Source organism: Physeter macrocephalus, chromosome 4, assembly GCF_002837175.3.
Source record: "Physeter macrocephalus isolate SW-GA chromosome 4, ASM283717v5, whole genome shotgun sequence".
NCBI lineage: Eukaryota > Metazoa > Chordata > Mammalia > Artiodactyla > Physeteridae > Physeter > Physeter macrocephalus.
In genome coordinates this window covers 20,685,213-20,692,042 of record NC_041217.1, presented here as the reverse complement: position 1 = coordinate 20,692,042, position 6,830 = coordinate 20,685,213, and the positions used below count along the sequence as shown (strand labels likewise).

The 6,830-nt window shown below is 42.8% G+C and overlaps 1 long non-coding RNA gene across 1 annotated transcript in view; it reads right to left on the bottom strand.

Annotated features, from left to right (window-relative positions):
• LOC129392042 (uncharacterized) overlaps positions 1-4,723 on the bottom strand; it is a 9,479-nt gene extending 4,756 nt beyond the window's left edge. Inside the window, exon 1 of the long non-coding RNA XR_008617024.1 lies at positions 4,648-4,723. This is a non-coding gene — a long non-coding RNA (uncharacterized lncRNA). The remainder of the gene's footprint in view (positions 1-4,647) is intronic.
• Positions 4,724-6,830: the final 2,107 nt, after the last annotated feature.

The window sequence follows — 6,830 nt, the reverse complement described above, 5'->3', positions numbered from 1 at the left end:
CTGTCATACAGAGTGAAGTAAGTCAGAAGGAGAAAAACAAATACCGTATGCTAACACATGTATATGGAATCTAAGAAAAAAAAAAGGTCATGAAAATCCTAGGGGTAGGACAGGAATAAAACACAAACCTACTAGAACATGGACTTGAGGATATGGGGAGGGGGAAGGGTAAGCTGTGACAAAGTCAGAGAGTGGCATGGACATATATACACTACCAAACGTAAAATAGATAGCTAGTGGGAAGCAGCCGCATAGCACAGGGAGATCAGCTAGGTGGTTTGTGACCACCTAGAGGGGTGGGATAGGGAGGGTGGGAGGGAGGGAGACGCAAGAGGGAAGAGATATGGGAACATATGTATATGTGTAACTGATTCACTTTGTTATAAAGCAGAAGCTAACACACCATTGTAAAGCAATTATACTCCAATAAAGATGTTAAAAAAAAAAAAGAAAAGTCTTGAAGGAGAGAAAGTAGATGGCATAAAGTCTTTGAAGATAGAACAGAGGCAAGGCCCTCCCAAATTACTCCCTGCCAGGCTCGCTCAATAACATTTCTGGTGGCACCAGTGGGCCCGTGTGCTGTGGTATTCAATTATTTTGCAGAAAAGCCCCAAGGGTCATGATAGCTGCCTCTGTCAGAGGGTCCCTCCCTCTCACTCATTATTTACAACCCTGTCACCCTGGAAGACTGACATCGAGGCCTAAGAAATTAGCATCCAAGTCCCAAAGCATTATTTCCAGAAAACAACAGGACATATAGCAGAGCCCTCTGGATGGTACTATGTCTTCATAGGCTTGGGCAGCTGCTTTTGATGTGGGTCTTTTCGGAAAAGTCACCAGTCAGAATACCTTGCATTTGTATAGCATGTAATTATTTGCAAAGCACTTTTACATATCCATTAAGTGAGCCAGTTAAAAAAGAAAAAGACCAATGTCCAGGAGGGTGTGTGAAATGGTCTCTGCATTATTACAAGAAAATGTAAATTGCTGCAGCCTTTTTTGGAGGGCAGTTTGACAGTGTCTGCTTTTCAACCTAGTAATCACACTTCTAGATATCTATCCTTTAACAGTGTTTGCTGAAAAGCTAAAGATAAACATAAAAGTGAGTTTATCATACAGTTATTTGAAATAGAAAAAAGTTAGGAAAAACCTTACTATCAATTGTGGAATATCAACATAATCCATTATGTACAGGAACAATGAAACTATGCATCTATTAAAAATGAGATAAACCTGAAGTCCTGATATGGAAGGATGGCCACGATAAAGTTATTAGTGAAAGTCCCAAGTGAATGTGTGTGTGTACATGTGTGTATGGTACGTGTGTGCCTGTGTTATATGTGCGCGTGTGTGCAGGTGTGTATGTGTGTACCTGTGTGTAGTGTGTAGAAGCATATACATTACATCTATAATATCAGGGGTCACCTCTTGGGAGTGGGTTTGAGGTTGAAAGGGACATTAAATAGGTACTTCACCTATTTCCTTACAAAAAAAGCAAAACTGACCTCTTGCCCTGCTTTATAAGTGTGTATATCACCCCGTACAGGCAGAAGTAAAGCAAACAAAAATGAGCACACTCAGGGTCACCCTGTCCCCATCTAGTCCCCAACTAAATGAGATCTTAAGCCGGTTGTTGTAAGTTCCTAATTCCTTACAAAACAGCTTTATCTGGACCTTAACAATGGTTGATATATGTCTATAACTTTGCACATATTCTATTCATTTGTGAAAACTGCTCTTTTCCCGGAATGAATGAATAGCTTGTCATCTGTGTCTTTTCTTTACATACCTGTGGTATATGTAATTTCTTTTTTTAATTTGGTGAGCTATCCTTCCAGAATGCTAGCTCCCAATCATGCTTGTACATTGAAATCATGTGAGGAATTTCAAAAGCTCTTCGTTTGTGGGTTCTACCCCTCTGAAATCTTGGTTTAATTGGTCTAGGTAGGCAGGGCAACAAGATTTTTTAAAAATTCCCAAGAAATTCTAATATACAACCAAGGTTGAGGGCCACTGTTGTAAAATTTAGACTCACTTGTAAAACTTTTGGCAAGAAATGACTTTTATTTTTAAATGCTTTTGTCTCTGAATCTTTTCATTACTTTTTTTGGCAAATTATTTATAGCAATCATGTATTATTTTATAATTACAGGAAAGAATTTAAAAAATGTTCTCTATGTCAGATATAATCATATCGTTAACTTGATTTTAAAAAGTTTAGAGTTTTTCAACACTGTGAAATAGATGACAATGAATGCATCATCTCCATTTATCAACGAGGAATGTGGGACCCAGAGAATATGATTGATTTCCACAAGCTCTACAGCTCGTAAATGTCAGTGCTAGAGTCAGACCCTTGTCACCTCACCTTAGATCCTAGTATCTTTGCACTTTATGTCACTGCCAGCACCACAGGGCTAGGATCTGGCCATGAATGAGATTCCTTGCTAACCAGCCCCAGGAAGTTGGGAAAAGTGGAAGATCCAGTGGAAATAGCTCCTGGTTAAGAATGACAAAATTCAGGCTTTAAGCCTTGCTCAGCTCTCAGCCACTAGCCACCTGTGTCTAGTATGACTGAAGAACTGAATTTTTAATTTGATTTAAATTTAAATTACTTTAGATTAAAACGCACATAGCCACTTATGGCTAGTGGACCTACATTGGCCATGCAGGCCGGAGTGATTCTTAAGGGACATCCCACCCACCCTGAGAATTGTTCCATAACGGAAAAGATGTATTTGATGACACTGTGCTTATAAATAGTGTAAAAAGTAAGTCAGACGGAGAAAAACAAATATCATGTGATATCACTTAGATGTGGAATCTGAAAAAAATGATACAAATGAACTTATTTACAAAACAGAAATAGACTCAAAGACATAGAAAACAAACCTATGGTTACCAAAGGGGAAATGGGGGGAGGGATAAATTAGGAGTTTGGGATTAACAGATACACACTACTGTATATAAAATAGATAAACAACAAGGACCTACTGTAAAGCACGGGGAACTATATTCAATATCTTTTAATAAACTATAATGGAAAAGATCTGAAAATGAATACATATATATATGTATAACTGAATCGCTTTGCTGTACACCTGAAACTAATAGTACATTGTAAATCAACTATACTTCAATGAAAAAAATCGCTTGAGAACCATTACATACAGCATAAAGTAAAAACCGTTCAGCAAGGCATTTCCAATCTAGCTGCTGTATCTCTGCACTTACATACCAGTAGTACCAACATAGACATCAGGCTCCAAAAGACCATCATTTTTCTCACTCTGTTCCCTCTGCATTGAACGTTGGCCATCGTTTTCTTTACCTCGATTCTACCCATCCTTCAAGGCACAGCTGAACGTACCTCGACTGAGAAGCCCTCTGACTCTTCCACCGCTCACGCCTCAGCTCCCCAGTGAAATGAATCACTTCCTTCAGCGCTTCAAACATCCGTCTTATTACATGATGGTTAGTGATTCGGGTCTAATAGGGAGACAGTCAGTGACAGCTCAGTGCAGTTTGGTCAGTGCTCCGATGGAGAGAGATCCAGGGTGCTCTAGGCACCCAGAGAAGGGAGCACTGTAGCCAAGCTGGAGAGACTGGGTCCTCTGAGAAGCAGATGTGAAAACAGGATAAGTGAGCAAGAACATTTATTAGGGGCAATGCCTGTGAGAGAAAACAGGATGGGGAGCTGGAAGTGGCTGAAAGGACCGTCAGACCACACCACAGACATCATGGATTTCAGTGCAGCATCTGGCCCTGAGCCAAGTATGCTCTGGTAGTTGAAGGCAGCAGGGTGCATTTACACTGACCGTAGAGTTTGATGCACTAGGTAAAAATACCTGTGAAGTCACTTTATAAGTGATTAAGCACTGTACAAACAACAGTTGTTTTTATTGTAAATCTCCAGGAACCATTATCCTGGTAACATCAGGAGAACATCTCAGAGTTAACAAGGAGGCCAGCAGATGAAAATTAACCAATTAAACTACAGATGTTGTTTTTGAAATTGAATAAGAGATGGCATGCAAAATGAAGGCTTTAGTTTTGCTATCCAAAGCTCTATCTAAGTGAATTTAGATCTTGGATTTGGTAACTGGCGAGGTTGTGAAATTCCTTTCCCCTTGGGTCTTTAAGACTGTAAACAACCATGCAACAAGAGTTGAGTAAGTATCCACCAAGTGCTTATCAGTGTGGGGAATTAGGACCATAAGAGGAGGCTCATGCTGTGGAGGAGCACATTGACGAGGTGAAACCGTATTCATAAATGACAGAAAGATCAGTGAACAGGACTAGATAGGGACAAACCTATAATGTGGAGAGACAAAATATCACCGCAGACAAGGGAAATTCCTTGACCAGGAAATCAGGCAGAACCCACCCTAAGACTGTGCTATGTCCCTCCTCTAGTTAGGGACAAGTAATTGACAGACCTTAGAAATGACAAAAACAAAATAAAGATGGGATTGAAATCAGTGAGATGGAATGCATGCAAACCTGAAATGGAAACGTTATCATTAGGTGGCCGAGTAGGTTCTCCCTTGGGGTTCTGGACACCAAGCCCCACCAGTCAGCCAAGCTTCTGGAATAAAGTCACGTTTCATTCTGAGTTTCTGAGCCACTGACCTGAACTTTACTCACCTTTCATGCTTCCCAGGTGAGGGGCAGTTTCTGTGCTCTCGCAGCCATACATGGGTCTAAGAGACACTCCCACCCCCAGCCCTGGCTTCAGATTACCTTTTTAGGGAGAGAGAGGCTCCAGCTGTGTCAGCCCAGTGATAAATGCTGTGGTCACTCCACTCCAGGGAGGTGTCCTCAGCTGCCCCTGCTGGAGGGCAGCTAAGTGAGTAACCCTGCCCGAGTCACGTGGTCCTGGAATGGAGCTGGCTTGTGCCCGTGCCAGGTCCGTGCAATGAGCAAGTCTGCTTATCACACACACACACACACACACACACACACACACACGCACACACACACACCCTGATGGCTCCCTTCAGGGGACTAGAGTTTTATTTGGGGGTCTTGTAGACTTAACAATTGAACTTGCAGATGGAAGGCTCATGAGCCAGTGGACAGGCAACTGAAGCATAAGCAAGTTCCTAGAGAAGAAAGTTTGGGAGAAATGTTGCCCGGGAATCTCTGGGTGAAGCTCTCTGGGAATAATCTGCCGCTTTCTTACACATTCCCTCACCCTCCTCAACACAGCCCTTGTAGCTGATACAAAAACACCAGCAGCCTTCTTGCCCAGGGAAGAGAGGGATAGAAATAATCTCCAAGGTTCAGGATGACGGAAAGGCTAAAAGCCACCAACAGAATCTGAGTCTGGAACTCACGTGATCCAAACTCCTCCCCTTGGAGTTGGTCACAGTAGCTGGAGTTTTGGGGAGCTTCACAGCAGATCCAGCACAATGCTTTGTGCAGTCTCACCCCAAGAGGATTTTATTCCAGGCTCTGTATTACTAAGGGTGAGGTTTGAATATTTGCTCTGGGCTTTAGAATGGCCTTCAACTTGATCTTCCATGTCATTCATTTGGGTCTCAACTGTGAACTCGAATTCCCTAAATTCTTATATTCTCTTTTTTCCTCCCCCGTTCTGTTCTCCTCTTTCTCCACCTCCTCCTTCACATCTTTCTGCCTCTTTCTGTCTCTCCCTCCCCATCTCCTTCTCTCTCTCCTTCTCCCATCTGTCCTCGTTAAGCACTTTGTTTCATTAGGGTCATTATTTTCAGCAGTCAGCTTGTCCTTTCTCTCTCTGTCTGCATCCCCTCCCTTGTGTATTAAGAGCTCAGATCCAGGGCCTGGGATACCTGCCGTGGCAGCCCATCAGCAGGTTGTAGAAGATGCAGCGGCTCCCTGCCCCGGGGGCTTGTCATGCAACAGCCTGTAGGCTGTCATTTCTAATAGGAAACTATTCTGTATTCTGGTGTCAGCTGTAAAGACCAGTGCTCCCCAGACTCAGAGTAGGGAGAACAGCATCAGTGGCTTCTGAATCTGAGAATGGTGATAAATTGGAATAATGTGTGTGTGTGTGTGTGTGTGTGTGTGTGTGTGTGTGTGTGTGTGTGTGTGTGACTTTCTAAACTCCTTCCCTTCCTCAACCAATACTTGTTTTAAACATTTTTGTGGGCAAGACATTCTGGTCTACTTTGAATAATAGCCAGGAACATCAGGCAATGTGGAGAAGACTCTGCTCAGCTCACTGATGGGCAAATTGAACTTGAGACAATTAATTGAGAGTCTCCCAGATTCTTGGTGGTAAAATATGGTCTGAGATTAGCTCTGATCCCCCACCACCAGGGCAACTTCTTCTAAAACAGGTAAGACGTAGCAACGTTTACACATTTAAGGATTAAGTTGGTACAGATAGAGAGCTCTGGGTTAGGAGCTAGGAAACCTGGGTTCCACATGCAGCTCAGCCCTTGCCGGCTCTGTGATCTAACAAATTAACTCCCTTCTCTGAGCTCCAGCTTCAGAAATCATAAAGTCCTGAGCTTAGATGATTTCCAAAGTGTCTCCAAACACTGCCATTCCAAAAGCCTGGATCCCTAGAACTAAGGGAATGGTTTCAGAATGAAGAAGATTCTGGCTCTTTCCATCTGGCCCAGCTACAGAGTGGCCTTGCAGCACTCAGCTCCCACATTCAGTGCCACTGGTGAAGCAGCAGGGGTGCTTTCCAGGTTGATCTCTCTGTGCAGATACAACAGAAAGCAGCCTAATGTGTCCTGCTTGAGTATGGCCAGGGACACCCAAATAGTACCTTTTCATTGGTCTATGTAAGGAGATCTCTCTGAGTAAAGATGGCTTTGGCATTGACCTTGATTTTT